The sequence below is a fragment of the Canis lupus genome, chromosome 37 (genome assembly GCF_003254725.2).
Source record: "Canis lupus dingo isolate Sandy chromosome 37, ASM325472v2, whole genome shotgun sequence".
Taxonomy (NCBI): Eukaryota; Metazoa; Chordata; class Mammalia; order Carnivora; family Canidae; genus Canis; species Canis lupus.
In genome coordinates this window covers 28782855-28804199 of record NC_064279.1, presented here as the reverse complement: position 1 = coordinate 28804199, position 21345 = coordinate 28782855, and the positions used below count along the sequence as shown (strand labels likewise).

Here is a 21345-nt window from a genome sequence, read left to right as displayed (position 1 = left end):
ACTCTCCGTCTAAACCAAACAGAACAAGACATTGGCAATTGGCATTTCCTGGAGACTGGATGTCACCATTTGAAAATGCGGAATTTGCTAGGTTGCAAGCTCTGTTCTGTTCACCTCTTTGCGTGTGTGGCTTTGTACAGAATGGGCCAGACAGTGGGCACCAAGTAGTCTTTGCTCTGTAACTGAAGGTAGAAGGAGGGGAACATTTTGTGATGAGGCTTTTTTTTTTTTTTTTTTTTTTTGTGATGAGGCTTTTAAACACGTTGGCTTCTTTTTTCCCTCCCTAGAAAAGAAAGCATGTGTCTAAACATATGCGTGCTGTAGGTTATGTCCTGTGATCTGGCCTCTGGCTACAGCTTTGATAGCTTGTTTTATTGCTGTTGCTGATGGTGCATCATCTCCATTGGCTCGTGTAGACCGACAGGATCTTCGTCAGTGTGAAGCTTTGGATCTTCGAGTCACAGCCCAAAATGTCTTCAGGGTTTGAGAAGGTCAGCGTGCTGCTGCCAGCCGAGACACACCTTGGATACTTCACCACTGCGGCTTGCCTTTGTTTCACCTTCCTGTAGTACTCTGCATTTTGCACAGTCTATCGTACCCCTGTAAATTTGTTCCTCGCAATCACCAGTGGGTTGTTACTATTCCTTACACGTGGGGAATATGAGAGCAATGCAGTTTAGGCAACTTGCCCAACAGGCCATCGGGGTTGAGACTGGAATCTTGGGACTAGAACACCGCTTCTTTCTTTTGCGCTGCCCCAAGCTTCTCTGTTTACCTGATGGGTAAATTTGCTGCCCTGGCGGTGGCTATTTAGATAAAAAGGATGGGAGTAGTGTATGGGGCATCAGGGCAGAGGGAGTGAGTCGACAAGTATGGTCCCAGGATTTCTGCAGGTGTAGCCAGTGAGTGTTTCGTGGCCCAGGTCGAGTGCACAGCATGGAGTTGCAAGATAACGCAGGAGTCTGAAGTCAAAGCAAGGTTCAACATTATACTAAAGCAACCGTGGCAGCAAGACTTCAGATCACCTGGAAAACTGGTGTCCAGTCAAGAGCGTTTCCTTGTTCTCTCCTTGTGAATCGAGCAATGGCGTGGTTCCTGGGTGTAAGTAGTCCATGAAATACCCTGGCACCTACCATGTAAGGTCGAGTAATGGCACAGAGACCTGGACTGTCGTGGGAAAAAGTCTCCTACAGGTGTGGCTTCATCCACGCCTGGACACGGGGGAGTGACAGCAGGAGGAGCTAGGACAAGGTGCCCCTCCATCCACACTGCAGGAGGACTGGGACGTGTCGTGTCATGGAAGAGTGAGGGTTTGAGCTCTGTATTTCGCTTGCCTTTGGATGGTGGTAGTGATGACAGGCTTTAGTGGTGACAGGGAGTGTGGGGATGAAGTTTGGCACAGAATTTATGAACGTGAATATCTACACGTGTTATGCCACCTCCACTCCATACCAAACTATGTTACTGTTTCTGTAAAAAGAGAGAGAGAGAGAGAGAGAGAGAGAGAGAGAGAATAGTGTTAATTTGAAGACTAGATGAATGAGAGCAAGTAGAGATGCTTGACATGGTACCTGTGTATGATGAGTGCCCGTACAGTGTCAGTGGTTGGATAGGCCAGCTGATTTTTGTTTTTTTTTTTTTTTCTGTAAAGGACTATATAGTGAATACTTTTGGTTTTGCAGACCCTTGGTCTCTGTCAGCTTGCATTTGTAGCACGTGATCATAAAAAAATACATACATGAATGGGTGTGTCTATATTCTAAGAAGCTCTGCTTATGAACACCAAGACTTAATTAAGTGTTCCTGTGCTGATGTTATTCTTTTGATTTTCCCCCCAACCATTTAAAAATGTCAAAACCATTAGGTTATAGGACATGCAAATACAGGCAGTGGTTTGTGTTTGGCTGATTCCTGGTGTAGACCTTCACGTCTTCCATTGGAAGAAATGATTTTATTCCGTAGCACCATATCTGGGTTTGTGGTGATGCCCATCATTCGAGCTCTTTCTTTTGACAGCTTCTGGTTATGCAGCAGAGCATGTGACAGGGTGTCGGCAATCTTCCTTGCTCACCCCAAATTGGCTATCCAAATGGAATCTTCTAGAAGACAATGGAAGTGATGGGGTAGGTGGTCTATCAGTGCAAATATGCGTTTCCACTTTTGTGGGGTTTTAGCAAGGTCGGGCTCTGAGTTTCATGTTGAGTGAATCTTCCTCATGTGATGTGTTAGAAGTGTTCTGAATGAGCAGAAATTAGTATTTGATCAATTTACAAGTGGGAAGAAATGTAAAGAATTCTAGTCCCAAGTAAGTCATTTGGGGTAAAGTTATGTGAAATCCTGTATCATATTCAGAATTTAAGAAATCTCAGATGAGAATAAAACTGCATCTTCAGATGCAAGTAAAGAAGAAATGCAAGGTAATATTTGGCTAAGTGAAGCTCTAATATCCTGGTGCCTGGAATAGCCAAACAATTGAAGGAAAAGCATTATTTTTTCCTTGTAATTTTGTGATCGTCCTATTTCTTCCTCTTCAATTTCTAGAGCACTGGACTAAGTCTGGTGCAAGTCTCATTTTTCACCATATTTCTTTCCAAGTCTCCGCAGTGCAAAATATTTCCTAGGCAAGATGTTACAAAGTTGACTTACATGCACAACATTTTTGTGGGATTTATGATTCTTACTCTGATTTTATTTTCAAGTTTAGGGGGCTACTAGTGGTGTCATCTTTTAGGTATAAAAAGATTTTTCACGCTGGCTAAAAAATGTTGAATTGACTCACAAGGTTATTTGCAGATTCTTGTAAAAAATACCCCAGCTTTTATGAGGATACTTCTCAATACTGGAACTATTTCCATTATTAATAAAAGTCATACATATCTATTGCAGAAAAGTATTTAAAACAGAATTTTCCAAATTATTTCAATGCATTCCTTTTGAGGCCTCATAAGTATCAGCAACATACACATAAAGGTGCCACACTCATGGTAGTGATTTCATGAGGGTATCACCACATTCATGAGATCGCTACCTAGGATGTGCTTCAGGTTCCAAGATACTTCCTCCTTAAGGTTAGAAAACAAAGCAAAACAGCTTTCCATATTCACCATTAGATTCTCTGAACTATCTATGATGTGCACGTCTCCATGGTTATGGTTTATTGGATAAGCTTTCTTGATAGGCTGAGGAAGTGCCTACTTCAAGGGTTGATTTCAGCAGAATTGAGGAAGAAATGCCATGCCCCTGTGAAGGACTCTAGGTATTTTAGTTTATTTTTAAAAAGGTTTCATTTATTTGAGAGAGAGAGAACATGCATGAGTGAGAGGGAGGCGCAGAGGAGAGAGAGAAGCAGGCTCCCCGCTAAGCGGGGAGCCCAACACAGAGCTCAATGCCACGACCCTGAGCTGAAGGCAGGTGCCTAACTCACTGAGCCACCCAGGTGCCTCTGAGGACTCCAGGTAGTTTATAATCATGAGTATTGGTTGACTCATCTGTCTCTACTGCTTGTGGTAGAATGGGTTGTCATTGCTGTTGTTGAGGGATGATTGACACCTTTGGTGGGAGGAAGGGTGGATTGGAAAGAGAATATCTCTACGTTATGCACTGCATTTAGGGCCTCTCTGGTTTGACCAGAGGTTCATGAGCAGAAGTGGGTTTACAATGAAGCAAACTTCAGAGCCTTCATTGATAAGCACTCCTTTTAAATTCCTGCAAAGGCCCCAACAATATCATGTGATTTTGTAAAACATGCAAAATTAAGCGAGTTTTGTGTTCTTCTTCTTCTTCTTTTTTTCTAGAGGATTCCCTCCTCCCCGCCCCCCCCCCCCCCCCAACTATAGAGGCTATAGACTCCATGAAACATTTGTCTATTTTCAGGCTGGGGACTTACTCAAACTTCTTTGCAAGGGGAGAAGAACATCTATGTTGAGAGATATGTAAGATTCTGGAAGGCGAGAGTTAATCTTCTCTAAGGCCTAAGGTTAAAGAAGAAATAGTGAAAAGGAAAGCTTTTCTCTGGGAAACGAACATGTAGACACTGTGTGTCTTCCTGTGTTCAAAGAAAACAGAGACGTTTGGGGAAAGAGGGGCAAGTGTTTTAATTGATCAGAGAAGAACCTCTTACACATGTGTGTTTTTATTTTCTAGGGAAAGTGAAAGGCTTAATATAATGCAGTTTTAATTTACTATTGGCTTGTAAGTTTTGTATAATTGGTGCTGCACTATCTACTATAATAATAATGGCAATGTGGCGGTGATGATGATAAAAACATATATGTTTTGTGAATATTACATTTTACTGAATACTTTCACATATTGTTCTCTCATTGGTAACTGCTGAAGCCAAGAAAGGGTCTCTTTACCTATGGCCTGTGGATGCCTCCCAGACTAGCTGGAATCCGAGGAAAGATTGAAGTAGAATGGTCTCATGCCTCTTTCAGTTATTCTTCCCTAATTTTGTGATAAAGCCACGGCACCATCAGTCTGTTTCTCTTCATTTGTAAGCTTCCCAGCATCACAGCAGTCAAAGTAACCATTGACTTTTGAGACATGAAGCCACTGCTCATAGAATGGCCTCTAATTTTTTGCTTGCAGAACTACTCAACTGGCAAGCAAAGAACCAAGATTTCTCAGAACCTGCTCTTTGGCAGGGTTTGCATTTGTTAGATTTGTCTGTATGGACTTACTAGTTGCTTTCCTGACCTATGACTGTTTGACCCTTTGAATGAAAAAGTCTGCTGGGACCCACAGCTAAATTCATACAAATCCAAGGAAGAGGTCAGTCTTAGGACTATGTGGCTGCTAAAGAGTTGACCTTAAAGTTTGGTCAGTAGTTGAGTTGAGAATGACAAGTGCTGAATATATGGAAAATATGAAGTGCTCTCAAAGTACAGAGAAAGGAAGGGTATTGATGAGTGGGAGGTTCAGGTGAAGTTTTGTGGATCTGGGTTTTGAGACCTATGTGGACATCATGTCAAGATGGGCAGAAAGGCACTCCAGGTGGAGCAATGAGTGAGGGCAAGAAAGTAAGATATGATCAATCCTTCCTTGGCCTATTTTGGCAAGCCCCTGGGGTTCTGGAACACGGGTTTGTTCTGGTCCAAACAAAACTTTAAATTCCTCTCAGTGAACCCTTAGCAGATTTTTGTGTACATGTTCAACTTCACATTAATTAATAACTTTCTATGTTTTAAAGCCGATTTACTCAGAAATACATAAATCGTTATTTCTTAGAACAATAGTTATCAGTGAACAATATTTGAATATACATGTTACTGGAGTGAAGAAACTTGTGAATGACTCTAATAGATGATAGAAATAATTTTTGTGCATTTTAAGAGGAAGACTGGTGATTATCTTCTTGGCGCTTAGTTGACTAACACCTAGTTGGCTTGCTGAGACTTTGGGCAAGTCCTTTTAAACACTTTGCGTCAACTTTATTTTTAAGGAAAGGATGACAATGTCCAACTCACAGAGTTGTAATAAAGCTATGAGGTAAAGAATGTTAAAATTTAGGCACAGGGACGCCTGGTGGCTCAGCGTTTGAGCGTCTGACTTCGGCTCAGGGTGTGACCCTGGGGTCCTGGGATCGAGTCTCGCATTGGTCTCCCTGCATGGAGCCTGTTCTCCCTCTGCCTCTGTCTCTGCCTCTCTTTCTGTGTCTCTCATAAATACATACATAAAATCCTTAAAAAAATTTAGGTACAAAAACAGCATCATGTTGGCTATGTGTATATGGAATGCTTGAGAGGTTAATGCTTATTTTCTCCCCCAGGCCCTATTTGAGTCAAAGTGCCTCATTTCATTTTATTCATTTTAATTTTCTTAAAAAAATGCTTTATGTATTTTTATGTATTTTTATTTATGTATACTGTATGTACTTATTTAAAGTAAGCTCTACATCCAACATGGAGCTTGAAGTCAAGACCCCCGAGATCAAGAGTCATGTGCTCTACCGACTGGGCCAGCCAGGTGCTCCTCAATCATCTTTTAGATTCAGTGATTTCAGTAGGGGGACTCTAGCTACTATAGCTGATTGAAAAATATAAGTCAATTCAACTAGAGATCCACAGAAAATTATGAATTGCCAGTGTGATAGAGAGGAAAGAGCCAGACTTTAGCATTCACAGGTTTTGAGTTTTGAGATTTTGAGATTTAACTCTGCTACTAACAAGCCAGGTGTTGATAGAGGTGTCATGCTATCTGTTTGAAACTCAGTTTTGTTTTGCTTTTAGTCTGTAAGGTTAAATATCTGATGATGATTTAAAGTGATTTCTAGCTTTTCACATTCTAGGCCAAACCTCAAGTTTAACGTAAAACCAGGGAAATCCCTGGGTGGCTTAGCGGTTCAGCGCCTGCCTTCGGCCCAGGGCATGATCCTGGAGTCCCGTGATCGAGTCCCATGTCAGGCTCCCTGCATGAAGCCTGCTTCTCTCTCTGCCTGTGTCTCTCATGAATAAATAAATAAAATCTAAAACAACAACAACATGATCACCAGAAAGCAGTGGAAACAAAAATTTTAAACAGTGACGTATTCCTAATTTTTGCCCCTGTAGTTTACATTATTATGTACCCGGGGTATCGTCTTGCTGTGCTTCAGCTGATTTTCTTCTGTTGGTTTTCTTCTCTAGCCGCTGTCTCTCTCTGCGCACAGTCTTATGCTCAGATATTCACGCACTGGTCCTGCTCTGGCTTCTCTCAGGGAGAAGGAAGCATTGCAGAGGCCCTGGTTACTTAGCTACAGCCTGGTTAGAAATGGGGATGAGGATTGACAGGAGTGGTCGGTAAAGACAACCAGCTCTGACGCTTCAGGCTTTGGTAAGATCTGAATACAACTGGCTCATTTATAGCGAGATGTAAGGAACGGCCTCTGTGCTCGTTTGAATGAATTACATGCCTGCATCATGGGAACGCAATGTGAATACATGCCATTCATCGTGATCCTCATGTATGGAGACGGGCAAACACTCATATTTGCACATTCAAATGTATCTACAGGTGTACATGAGCAAACTGGCAGGAACAGTGCTACATCATTTCAGAATTCAAATTAAATTTTCACATGTCAGTCATACTATCAACCAAATCTATTGTGGTGACTAAAACAACAAAGATAAACTCATTGGAATTATTTGCAGGAGGGAAAAGTTTTATTTACTTTTTTATTTTGTTTTTAAGTTTTTTATTTACCTTTTTAAGGTGTAGTGGATCAAGAAAGAGTTTTTTTTTTTTTAAGATTTTATTTATTTATTCATGAGACACACACAGAGAGAGTCAGAGACACAGGCAGAGGGAGAAGCAGGCTCCCTGTAGGGAGCCTGATGCGGGACTTGATCCCAGGACCCTGGGGTCACACCCTGAGCTGAAGGCAGATGCTTAACCACTGAGCCACCCAGGTGTCCTCAAGAAAGAGTTTTTAAAAACGTACATTTTGTTAATAATATACACAGAACAAAAGGATGAAAAGAAACTAAGTATTTCACTTTTGCTCCATCCATCCATCCATCCATCCAACCAACCATTTATTTAACCTATAATTTAAAATCAAGTGTTGTTTTGGATTCTGGGATTATTGTTTTTTTAGTTTTATTTTTAGGCACCACCCAAATTTCATTTTATAACATAATACACATTTATAATGTGAAAAGAAAAATGTACCAAAAATAGGAACTATATCTTGTCCGACAAACTCTTCTTAGGAATAAACTTAACGGTTGGGTAGCAGAAGAGCAGGACTTGAGTTTGAATTGAATTAAATATTGGCGTTGCCCTGACGTATTGATGGGGTGATTCCCAGTTAAAAATCACTGGCTGGCGTGGGTGGAAAACATGAGTAGGACTATCTTTGGTCTGCATCCAAGAGGGTCTGTAATTTATTCAAAGCTGCCAAGGATCAGGACATGTTTTCAGAGCCTCGCTCTCCCACTCCCGTCCTTCCGAGCAGGCCTTCCCAACTCAAAAGGACTTGTCATCAGTCTTTTGGGAAAGGAGTGCCCGGGGTCAGCCCACTGACTCTGAAGTCACTTAGCGCATTCTGACTCGTCTTTGCTAGGATGGCAAAGTTGACCCTCTTCTCTTCTTTCTTCTCTCCATTACTCTCTTCTTCCTAGCACATCCTTATTCATTCCCCTTCAGTTCTGAAACCTTGTTCCTGAAAAGGCAAGGCGGTTGTCCAGGAATTCATGAAGCAGCCGGCTACTGAAGAAATGCTTGGCATTTTTCTTTTTTTTTCTTCCTGAGGTTGGGTGCCTGACCTGTTCGCATCAGCTGTGGACACGAATCAAAATGATCAGAGAGTGAATTGCTCAAAGCTGTATTTCATTTTGCTATTTAGACACATATCAAGAGGCATGAGGGAAGAAGGGGATTTGCCCCCAAACAGACAACATTCAAGGTTCCTTCCCATGGAAACCAAAATGAATGTTGGCATAAAGGAGAGCCCAAGTATACTTCATTTCTTTCAGGCTAGTTGCCTGGTTTTTGTTCAGCCAGCCTTCTTGTGTAGGCCCGAGGTACTTGGGAGCACAGAATGTATTCACTTTCATAGCTGCCTTCATCGTTGATCCCACAGCGCAGGCACGTGTCCTGGGCCATGACTAGCGTACCCTGGCCAACGCTTTGGATTTTTAAGATAATTAGAAATGGTGCAAGAGCTGAATATCCTTTTAAGTGAATACATACACATTGGCTGATTATGGGCAGGATCTTCGAAAGAGGGAGCAGATGAGACATTGGACGATGCTCTCATCTCACAAATTTGGGAATTCTTAGAAAGTTCCGGTGATTGCTTTTCTCTCAGTCTTAAAACACAGAGAGCATTTTCCTCCTGCTACTCCTTTATGCCCGGCGAGCTTGGACGATACAAAAGCGAAGGAGGCAGAGGGGGCTGCGTTTGCCGAGGACATCTCGTTTATTGGGAACCCTTCTGCGCTTTACAATCTATCACCTTTCCTTTTTATTTTTTTAAAACATTTATTTATTCATGAGAGACACAGGGAGAGGCAGAGACACAGGCAGAGGGAGAAGCAGGCTCACCGCGGGGAGCCTGATGCGGGACTCGACCCCAGGACCCCGGGATCACGATCTGAGCCAAAGGCAGGCGCTAAATCGCTGAGCTCCCAGGTGCCCCTATCACCTTTCCTATAAATCAGTCTTGGAAGCAGGTGTTTTGAACCACATTTTATTAAGGAAAAAAGCTGGCTCGGAGGGTTAAACAACTTTCCCTAAATCCGAGAGGAAGTGGCCAGCCAAGTGGGCACCTGGAGTAGATCGACTTGTCTCCAGAGCAGGAGGCCTTCCACCAAGACTTACAGTTCGTTTGCCAAAACCTCTGGAATCGATCACCTCTTCTGAGTTCAGTGGTGACAAAGAAGAGAAAACAAAATTTCCAAAAGCAGCTGTCCCCATCTAAGGGGGGTGGTAAGTCATTCGTATGGTCTCCGCAGTCATCCTGACCGCTTGGCCAACCCCCGACACCTGAGCCTCATACCTGTGCGGGACGAGGGGAGCGATCACCGTCTCTTCCTCATCCTTCTCCTCCCAGCCTCTGGCGAAGCCTTTCCTGCCCGGTGGCCGTTCCGTGCATGATTTCTGATGGTGACCTAGATGTCTCCACTAATTCCTGTGCCAGCGAGAAGGGAGCCGAGGCTTCTCTGTGGCCTCCAGGAAAAGTTTCCTCTTTCACTTGTGTCCACTTAATACCTTCCTACCTCCCAACAAGCGATAATGGATCCAGATAAGATTTGGGTTTTCAAAACAAGCTTCCTGCGCTGCCCCCTTTCTTCCTTGTGGAACCCTATAGGAAACAAAAAGCAAAGAAACAATCTCGAAATGCCGTATGGGGGGCGTCAGCTAGAGCATCTATGTATTAATTTGGTCTCTATAGTAAAGATCGCAGGCTCACAGAATCTGTGGCTCTGTTATTTGGTAAATAATGTATCTAGGTTTTTCAGCCTTGAGAGGCCATTTAATCTTCCTGTTGCTGCAGGGCATGGCTGGATTATCTGCTATATAGACTCCTGCGTGGCCTCCGTGGAGAGAGCACTGCAGTGGGAGCTTGGTGATTTGAGTTTTGCTTTCTGAGTTTCAGCTCCATACATTATTTTTTTCAAGATTTTATTTATTCATGAGAGATGCAGAGAGAGAGGCAGAGACACAGGCAGAGGGAGAAGGAGGTTCCCTGCGGGGAGCCCGATTCGGGATTCAATCCCGGGACCCTGGGGTCATGCCCTGAGCTGAAGGCAGCCGCTCAACCCCCGAGCCCCCCGGGCCCCCCCTCCATACATTATTCACATTTGCAACCTTGGTGTCGAAGAGACCGTATCAGCCACATCCGAGGCAGCCCATAGCTGTTTTTTGAAGGATGTGTGATTTGGGGCAACCCTCCTTGCTCCCTGGGCTTCAGCTACGAAACGCAGGGGCTGGCCTCCGGGGATCTGATGAGCCTGCAGTTCTGTAAATGCTTTGCCCTGGCATCTCCAGTCGCTTAGTCATTTATCTCTTGGTGGAGGTTTGTGGCACGAAAAAAGTATGGTATTTAACTTTCTTCTTAAATCTGCCTTTCGAAACAAAACAAAACAAAACAAAACAAAAACAAAAACAAAAAAAATCTGCCTTTCTTCTGTTTTTCCAAACATCTCCTGTCATGCTAATCTTGGCAAAATGTAGCTGTGGATAACATTTTAGTTGTTTAGGTTTTGTGTGTCTTTTGTAGTCTTGTCTTAATAAGGGTGGCAAAAGCATTCTTTTGTTTCCTGTCCCATGAAAGGCTCTTTGTGTCACTTGTTACCTCTTTTCTACATCCTGCTTGGGTTTATTCGTTGACTTGAACATGACTGGTGCTCATAATCGCAAAAATATCCAATTGTGGGAAATAAAGATGAAGGCAGGGTGGTTCTTTGTTTTTGTCGACCGTGTCACAAGTCTAATTGTGTCTTATTTAAAGCTCTGTATGTATAGCTAGGGTTTACATTTCACTGCCAGAAACTTTGTTAGTAACTGTGCATAACATAATTTTCACATCCACCAACCACCGCCGAGAATACGGCTCACCTTTTATGGTCATGTTTTCACAACTGATTTACAGGGTTGACTGTGACATCTGAGTCCTGGCACGGTAGGCCAGGAAGGGAAAAAAATGTGATGATATTGGCTTCAGTTTTCCTTCCAACCCACATCAGTTTTGTTCCTCCAATGGTGATGTTAATTAGATCTCATATTCTATATATATGATCTTATATTTGGATAACCTTTCCGAGTTCTCATGGACCACGTAGGTTACATTACTCTAGACCTCCTTTTTTTCTCATCCATAAGATGGGGATGACAATCCGCCTCCAAATAGGTTTTTTTTTGGGAGAGATGAAAGAAAATATACCTAAAGGAGGAAGGAAGCAGGGGTTGGCCCTCATAGGCTGTCAGTGAGTCAGAATCGCAGCCTTTTTTTATACCACGATAGCTACTCTTGAGTTAATTTTGCCCAGAATGTCAAAGGAATCATCACAAAACGGGCTTTGAGAGATCCCTGTTTTGCCTCTCGTTAACCAGTTTACACAGAAATGATTTCAGAGGTAAGTCGCTCTCCATGGCACTGGCTGAACCACGCTTGGACCCAAAAAAATGTGGTTTCAATTCAAGTAACGAAAACATAAGCTCAGTCCTCTCATAAAGCCAATCTTTTGCAGCATGATTTTTCTTTCCCTCTTAGAGAGATCCTTTTCCGAAGGAGGAAGGTGAATATGTTTGAGAAAGTAAAGGGGCTAGACGCCGTTACTCCTTAAGCTGCTTATTTTTTTTTTTTTTTGTTCTGATATCATGGGTGACATCAATGGCTCTCACCCCAGAATGGGAGCATTTGCCGTCCTGGGTCAATAAGGTGCAAATGGCAGGAAGGTCCGTGATTGCCCCATGGCACATGGTCTTGTGGTCCGTTTCACAGGTTGGTTTGTGTGTTGTTTTTGTCTTGTTTTGTTTTTTCCCTCCATTTGTGTCATCTTAGAAATGCACATTTCACCATCAGAGACTCAAAACGCCCACCGTTCTTTCAGATTGTGCGCGGTGATCCCCCCCAACCCCGTCCTCTTGAATATCTACGAGTTGCCACATTTTTATCAAGTAATAACTGCGTCAAGCTGTGCTGACAAAATGTCCCCACATAACTGTTAATAAGCATTGTCATTTTAAGCATGAAACAGTTTAGCTAATGATTTATCTCTTACAATGCCGCGCTCGGGGCAGCTGTATGATTTGTCTCTTTAGCAAGTCAAGTAATTTCTTTAACAAAATGTTAAGCACAGATGGGCCATAAGCTGTCAGTTAACTATTATTGTGCTTGCATCTGCTTGCTTTCAATGCACTGTTTTATGCATTCAGCCAGTTACTTAGCGGCAGCTCTGTGAAAAGCTGAACCTACTCTGATTGGCAAATAAAATGTTCATTTGTCTCTTCTTCCTATTGTTTTGTTTTGGTAACACATGTCAGCAGCTCAATTACCCAGTTCATTAACAGCTCCCAAAGGACATGATGGCCAGCCCGTGATAAGAGGGCAATTGTGGCACATATGGTCAGTAATAGCCTCTCTCTTGGCGATTGTAAATAAAAGTCACTTGGCTCCTTTCCTCTCTCGGCGGCGGCTACTGTTTACCTGTTCCCCCTTCGGCCTGCAAGTCACCTTCCCTTGCCCTGTGCCGCCCGGTCCCAGGGAGACCAGAACCCGGCTCCCTGCTTCGAGGGCCACCGAGACTCGCCTGCCGAGAGAGCGCTGGGTCTTAATTTTAATTATGACCGACTTTGAAGCTCTTGAGGGGGGAAAATTCTTATCACGGGAGACTATTCTTCGAAAGCTGTTCCCTGATTAATTAGTTAACTCATCAGCTCTCCTAATTGAATAGCAACACATTTTCTTGGGGCTTTCCTCTCGTTTTCTCTTTGAAACGCCCTGGTGGCAGTTACCATGGAGTTTTCAAGGCAATCATCAAAAAAAGAAAAAAAAATTGCGAATAAAAATCCTTCGCAGGGGTGGTGGGGTGGGAAGGGCGACTTCATCTCTTCTCGGTGACAGATTCCTTTCGTAAAGGCAGCCCTTGTGCACACGCGGCCCGGCAGAAAGGGTTTAAGAGCCATGAGTTCATGCGGGCAGCGTCAGGGCCTCTGAGCAAGGAGCGCGTCCTCCTCGCGGGAAGCCTGGGGTTTCAAGCAGTTGGGCTGCTGCCGGGTCGGGGCAGAGAAGGGCGCAAGCACGCTGTGTGCTTCAACGTCCTGTTAGTAAGAATGCCCACGAGCAGGGCTGCGACGCTCGCAGGCAAAGCAAGGCCCTCTCTCTAGCCTCCTTGTTACAAAGGGGACCTTCTGGGTGACGAAGGGTGAGGTGGCGACAGCTGTTGGGACGGGACTGCATCCAGAGCGAGGTTTCTAGGTCCAAGCCTGCACCTGACATTCAAAGTTCTCGGGACCGCCAGCCCTGGGGTCACCTGGCTCGCGAGCTGCCTGGCCAGGTGTGCCGGCTCGGGCGCCCTTATCTTAGGTGAACACCCAGCGGTCCGTGTTGTGCGCTCGCCCGGGGCTGGAGGCCGGGCGGGGAGGGGGGGGTGGTGGTGTGTGGGGGGGTGCAGGCGGGCCTGTGGCTGCCGCCCCGCGCCCCCGGCGGGTTCAGAACCAATCTGTACTCTCCTCCCAGGGCAGCAGGCACTCGGGGAGTTGTTGAGTGTCAGGGTTTATTTGTGCTATTTTGATTAGCACCAACCTGGCAGGAGCTTATTTTCCTTCTAATGACCCCGTGCTGGGAGAAGGCGGCTTCGGAGGGAAGGGCTTGGGTCAGAGGGGAGGGGGATAGCCTTACAGTGCTCCAGCCCCAAGCGGGCTGCGGGGCAGGAGCAGGAGTGCCCGATGGCGGAGGCTCCGAGTTAGACTTAGTGTTCTGAAAAGAACCTTTCTGCCAGAAAGCCCACGAAATTCTTACCATAGATTGTCCTACATTTTATTTTATTTTACTTTACTTTATTTTATTTTATTTTATTTTATTTTATTTTATTTTATTTATTTATTTATTTTATTTTATTTTATTTTATTTTATTTTATTTTATTATTTTCATCCTATCCCATCCTATCCCTAACCATCCCATCTTATCCTATTATTCTATTCTATTCTATTCTATTCTATTCTATTCTATTCTATTCTATCTTTTTTGGACTTTGTTAAAGATTCGAGGCTGGCACATTTGGAGAAGTTGTAGAGGCAACAGAAACAAAACAAGCCCCCCTCGCCCCCCCCAGATGGGCCACTGATGAGGTTATAAACCATCTCCCCTGGTTTAGCAACTAACAAAATTACTGCTCCTCAGCTCCTAGCTCCTGACTTAGGAGTTCTGCGGAGTTCACTTTGATGCTGGATGGTGTGTTAGGTCAAGCAGGCTTTCTAGATCTACCTTGGGATTCTCTCCTAAATCTTCCGTTTATTGCTTTCCGAGGTGTATCTCTTTCCTTTCCTGTATCTCTTTTCTTTCCTTGACGTGTGTACAGTTTAAACACACTTAAAAAAATAATGTCACCGATTACTTCTCAGCTTGTGAATTAATGTGGAAGAGAAGCTTCCAGGTGCTGAAGTCTCTCAACTGGCTTGGATTAACCCCTACTGTGCATCCATTTCAACCTCCCCCTCTCTCCTCCCTCCTCTGGAAAAAAAAAACCAACCTCCCCTTTCTCATCCACTCCCGGCTTTCTTTGTGTCTGCTGCTCCCTGCCAGGCAGGTGTCAGAGCCCTGAATGAGGGTAAATGCCCCGTTGATGGATTCCACAGATGGAGCGTGGAAATCGGGAGAATAGGCCTCAGCCACAGGCCATTTCTTGGGATCCAACAAAAGGCTCCAAATAAGTCAACAAAAATCCCAAAGATCACAAAGGGAAAATGTCATTTGTCATTTACTCTGGGTCTGTGAGGGAATATCGGTCTTGCTTCCCTCCTCCTGGCTTTCACCCGAGTAAACACGAGAGAGGTCATTCACATCTCTCTCAGTGTAAAAGGGCCACTCACTTCACAGCAGAAAACAGTGAGCTGTCCCATCGTCCCCTTCACGTTGCATGGTGAGACTCGCCAGCACGGGAGACAGTCCGCGGTCAGCCAAGCAGGTGCACCCGACTTCGAGCTGACCCGTTGGAAGACCCTGTGGAATATCCCTGCCAGACATGGGAGGAAATGAGCTCAGGGAGCTCTCAGGCACGATTCCTAGGTTCATTTTAATTTATTATTATTATTATTATTTTTAATCAGCGAGACACAGCTTTAAGTACAAAAGTCTAGCTTGCAAAGATGACAGATGGAAAGACCTCATCCGATTTGGTCTGGGGCCATCTTCGAGGAAATGACCGATGACTAAGGACGTCAGCCTCAGAGCCCGCAGAGAGAGATCCCCAACCCCCCCAAACCTCCTCTGTGTCTGTAAATTGCATTGTGTTCTATCTGGGACAAACATAGAGTTTAAATGGTTGTCATGTTTTGATTCTTTAATTATTCAAATGAAAGGTCTTGCTGAGAAGAAAGACAGTGTGCCAAATTCATGCTTGTGAATTATTTTGTTTCTCCATTTTTTGCCTGTCTCCCATCTCTGAATTATATCGGTCTGGAAACCAATAATTATAGAATTCCACGTGACTAAATCCCTATAAAATTGAGGGAAGATCTCATGTATAATAGCGTTAACTAGGATGAAATATTTCTTCGGGCTACAGAAGAGGTCACAAGGGGTTAACGGACAAAGACATACTCTCTAATTCTGTAATTCCTTCTTTAATTAAACTTCATGGTTGGTCCGCTGGTGGTAATACTTCTGCGTTCCCCTCCCAGTTTGATTTGTTTCCGAAGGAAGAATTTGTAATCCTGCGGGGTATGATTGTGGCCTATGCTTGATCTTTTTTTTCTTTTCTTCTTCTTCTTCTTCTTTTTTTTTTTTTTAAATCGATGCTGATCACTTTCCCAAGGTTAATCTTGGGAGTTAAGTGAAATCATTGGGATAACTAAAAACTTTGGCTCCTAAGACCTACAATTAGCTGGAGATAGAAAAGGAAGAAAAGAACTTTCTTACAAAGCTCCGAGCTGAAACATTGAGGCACCTGAGGAGAGACAATATCATCCTGTGATCACTCTAGGGTGTCTGCTGAATAGCTTGTGACTATCCCAACAGATTTCAAGTTTTTTATTCCTGCACTTTTGTCCAAAAATAGTTTGAGGTTACTTTCCAGCACGTGAGATCCTTTCACTACCATGTTTTTAATAGCAAAAAAAAAAAAAAAAAAAAAAAAAAAAAGAAAAGGGAGAGAGAGAGAGAAGGATTTAGTAAAGATAGAAAATGAGTGATCAGTTCAACCACTTGTGATCAATAATATGTTCTAGATGGACCTGGGAATTGTAGGACCAGGAGTCGGTGGTGATTCTTAAAGGGGACTGCAGATGGTCAGACTGACTATTTTGTTTTCTGAATTAAGTTCATTATTTTGGCAAATTGATTCATTTCTTAGAGCTTTATCCTTATTTTAACAGTTACACTTAAATATGCAAAGAATGCAATAAATGTTCGTTGATTGAATTAAGTTCAATTAGAAAATTATTTGACTTGGTGTATAATATTTTTTAAAATTTTTATTTATTTATGATAGTCACACACACACACACACACAGAGAGGCAGAGACATAGGCAGAGGGAGAAGCAGGCTCCATGCACCAGGAGCCCAATGTGGGATTTGATCCCGGGTCTCCAGGACCGTGCCCTGGGCCAAAGGCAGGCGCTAAACCGCTGCGCCACCCAGGGATCCCCCTCGGTGTATAATATTAATCAAACTGTTGTGCTTTCATAAATTTCATTTGATTCTAGGATGTTTTTGAAAATCTGGGACAGAGGAGAGTAATAGGTAGCAAGCAGCTAAATAATTTGCATCGGAATTCCTGTTTGGATTTGTTTCTGGTACTCCTCTTTAAAAGGACTCTGTGTGTGTGTGTGTGTGTGTGTGTGTGTGTGTGTGTGTGTGAGAGAGAGAGAGAGAGAGAGAGAGAGAGAGAGAGGGAGAGGGAGAAAGAGAGAGAGGAACTTAGCACCTATTTAGAACATACCAGGCTAGAAGAGAGAAAGTATGTCCTCTGATGCCCCATAGACCTGGGTCAAATCCTAGCATCCCTGGTCATGTGATCTGAATAATGTCTTTGAGTCTCAGTTTCCTTTTTCTGTACAATGGTGTATTTATTTCACAGGGTCTTTGTGTAGTAACATTAGGAAGAGAGAGAAATCCTTGTCTTCTTGCTAAGGTTTGCTACAGGTTCATTAGAGTCATTGAATCACATGAATGGGTAAGTCAGAGAATGGGTGGTGAAGGAGTTTTGAAAATAGAGTTAAAAAATCTGACAAGAATATGGATTGGGATAAAATCTGAGAATTACACAATTTAAAGCAATTCAATCTCCACTTAAAAAGCCACGTATTATATGTTAACATGGATTTCTTTTTTAAAAAATGTTTTAAATTTAAATTCAGTTAATGAACACGTAGTGTATGTATGTTAACATGGATTTCCTAGGAGCACGACTCCGAATTTTCAAATTGGGGAACAATGTCTCTATTTAATGAATAATAGAGCAAACTTTGTGAAGGCATGTGTAGAATATGACTGAGCAACTTAAATGTAATTGAAAATGTCCCCTCAATATTAGGGTCAGGCAGCAGAAATAATCCAAAGAGATCATTTTACCGAAGAGAGTGTATTTAATCTCATTGCTGTATCCTTGCAATCTGTTACCTCATTTAGATAACTGCCTTGCAATCTTTCCGTGGGGCTGTCTGAAAAAAAAAAAAGCCTTTTTTTTTTTACTTTGGTGTAATATTTAGCCAGATTGGGTACTTTGTATCTAGTATCTAAAGTTGAATAAAGATATTTCAACAAAATGATTTCTTTTGTGCTATTAAAATGGGTTTTAAGGGATCCCTGGGTGGCGCAGCGGTTTGGCGCCTGCCTTTGGCCCAGGGCGCGATCCTGGAGACCCGGGATCGAATCCCACATCGGGCTCCCGGTGCATGGAGCCTGCTTCTCCCTCTGCCTGTGTCTCTGCGCTTCTCTCTCTCTCTCTCTCTGTGACTATCATAAATAAATAAAAATTAAAAAAAAAATAAACAAAATGGGTTTTAAGTATCAGATTTGTCTTTGATAAAAACTGAAGGTTCAAGTTCATGACATTATTGTCAGTCATGTTCAGTATACATTTTATATCTATTGAGTGATATAAGAAAAACCCAGTAGTATTTCCATCTTTAGAAATAGCTAGTATTTCATAGCTGGTAGATTAATCTTGGGTTGCTGACTTAACATATTTTAAAGCCCACATCCTTTTGGGGTGTACAGATGGAGGAAAGTTAGAATTAACTTGTACAACTGTGGCTTCATATTGCCAAAAAGGATTAGTTGGTTCAGATAGCATTCCAGCAGAAAAATCAGGCAAGTCAGTGTCTTTTGAAATGATGTCTTGCAGAGGTTTTCCTAGTTAGATACGACCATTGGATTGCTTTTGAATAAACAGTCTAGAAATACAAGTAGTGACTTATTAGCCTGTTAAAGAAAATTTGATTTTTAGTGGTGAAGGCTGTCCTACGGAACTCCCAGATGTTCTAAGTCTTTTTAATCATTAGCTATTGGTGGTTCTTCTCCCTTTTTTAAACATCACAATCCTCAGAAAAAATGGACAGTTATTTCCCGGAAATATTCAGGTAGGCAAATACTTGCAAAATCTTCTAGATCATTTTTGAGGATCGAAACTTCCAGATTTCACTTCGAGTAGATGTTGGGAGACTCAGAAGAGCAGAATTCCCATTTAAAGGTGCAAAATAATGGCAGAGAAATCAGTGTTGGCTCAAAACTGCAATTTTACCACTAGTTTCCATTCTGTCAACGTGTGTTTATCAAACACCTACTATGTTCCAAGGCAACCAGCAGTGAACAAGGCAGAGAAAGGCCTTGAGCTCACAAAGCTTATATTCTGGGGGATGTTGATTGTTAGGGTGAAACATGGTGGTCTTGACCCTCGGAATTAACTCTCACTGGTATTTGTAAATTGAAGGAGCCCCTTTTTCTTCAGAAACTAGAGATGGTTTTGATTAATTGACCTGACAGTGCATGGCACATCATATTTACTTGGGAGGATTTAATAACCTTAGAGACTCCCAGAGGAAACATGAAAATTTCCACATACTATTATCCTAATGGGATCATAGTAAGAGAGAGTGGAAGCAAAGATTTAAGGTTTTCACAGGCAGGGGAATCTTTTGGTCAGTCTTTAAATGCTGTTGGGTTTTTCACTTGAATTCACAGAAGACGGAAAAGTCAGAGCAAGTGAAGAAAGGTAACCATTGCGTGGTGATTTATTGTCTTAGGGGAAAGAATAATCTGTTTCTTGGGAAATCTATATTATTTATAATTCAAAAATATGTATGTGGAAACACTGTTTGGATAAGTGGCAGCCGGAAATATTTTATGTACTTGGGAATTTCAAGAGAGAAAATAATAATCTGAAATATTCTATTGAGGGAATTCTCAAAGGGTCACTTAGGACCCACAATGTTGGCATCCACCACCCGCACAAACAGAAACTGGAGGGGGTGGTCAGCAGTCTGGATTTTAATAAGCTTTTTGGGTGATTCCAATGCTCCAAAAGTTCAAGATCCATTGCTCGGCAATGATGCACCAATTATCGCTTTGTAAAGTTTGACTCACATTTAGCAAACATATACACATGTAAGTTGTATTGGGAGCTTTTGAATTTTATGGTACAATCAATGGCACATTTCTTAGCATGTTAGTTCTCCTTTAAACTATTCCCATACTTAAAGCAGGTCTATTTTATTTTTTTCAGAATCCTAAAATGAGATTTATATCAAATGAGACCATTTTATCTCAAATGACACAACATGATTGAATCAGTAAGCATAATGGCTAACAGAGAGTAGATGCACTATGTATTATAGTTCCCTTCTACTTTTATGTACAAGCACCTGCTTTTTTTTTCTTTTTAAAGATTTTATTTATTTACTCATGAGAGACACGCAGAGGGAGAGGCAGAGACACAGGCAGAGGAAGAGGCAGGGAGCCCGATACAGGACTCGATCCCGGGACCCTGGGGTCACTATCTGAACTGAAGGCAGATGCTCAACCCCTGAGCCACCCAGGCGTCCCTACAAGCACCTGTTTTCCTCAGTCATATAGATTATGAATTCACTCTCTTAATTTTACGATTTGAATGTGAATAAATTATAAAAGTATTAGACATTTTTAAAAAATCCCTAAAATGATATGTCATTTTATTTGGTTATTTGGATGCACGCCACTTTGGGTAGCTTATATCCTGACGTAGAATGACATTTTGGATTTCTGTAGGGCAGAGTTGAGTTTGAGCTTAAGGTAAAAGAGAATGAGTGGTGTAGGAAGTACTGCATGTTGACCTTGCTCCTGGCACCACCTGGATGGATCTCCCCAGGTCCAATACGGCCTGAGCGTGCAAAGGAGTTACCTCGACAGTGACACTACCAATCTACAAGTTTCTGGATTTCCTTCCTTGTTTGCTAACAGCAATCTCAGCCCCTTTCCCAGAGGATCCCCCAGTTATTTGGGGGGAGTTTTCAGAGCGTGTTTGGATGTGTTCAGGAGCAAGGCCTCTCGGGCTGCTGAGTTCTGCTGAGTAGATGGCCTGGGAGCCCCATGATGGCCATCTGTGAGCGCCTGGATGTGCAAGGCCTCGGGGAGAGGGCTGCTATCTTCCCAGAGCCCTGTGTCCGCTGGACTCCAACCTCAGACCCCTGCAGAGGCTGACAGGTGCTCTGTTACAGCCAGAACGCACCAACGTCAAACCATATCATCGGGGCAAATTCCTAATTTCCCAGTTCTCCTTCCCTTTCGTAGAGATACCTGCACGCTCAGTGTGGAAGATCTCCTCCCCTGATGCCTGCGAACACAGGCAACTTCAAACTTTGCTTCAAACTTTGCGGGAAGGGCCTGCCGCAGGGCTGGTTGCAGGGACGTGTGACCTATGCAGTCACCCACCCGTGGCCCCACGCCCAGAGGGCCCTCTGGTTTTTATGCTCTGTTGTGGCCATCCCAAAATTTGTAATAATTTTTAAACACAGGGACGAACATTTTTATTTTGCACTGTGTTCCTCAAGTTGGGCAGAGTCCTGGGCAGCTGCTCACCATTCAGCAGAGAGACCCAGGGCCTCTGAACTTCGGCGTAGGGACAGTTTGCTAGATGATGCCTGCTTTTCCTTGAGCCTATTCTTGAGGTTTTCATTACTAATATCTAAACTCTCCTTAAATATTTCTCAGTATCTA

At 43.0% G+C, this 21345-nt stretch overlaps 1 protein-coding gene across 3 annotated transcripts in view; it reads left to right on the top strand.

Moving 5' to 3' along the window:
- PAX3 (paired box 3) overlaps window positions 1–21345 on the top strand; it is a 98548-nt gene that overhangs the window by 44125 nt on the left and 33078 nt on the right. The window lies entirely within an intron of this gene.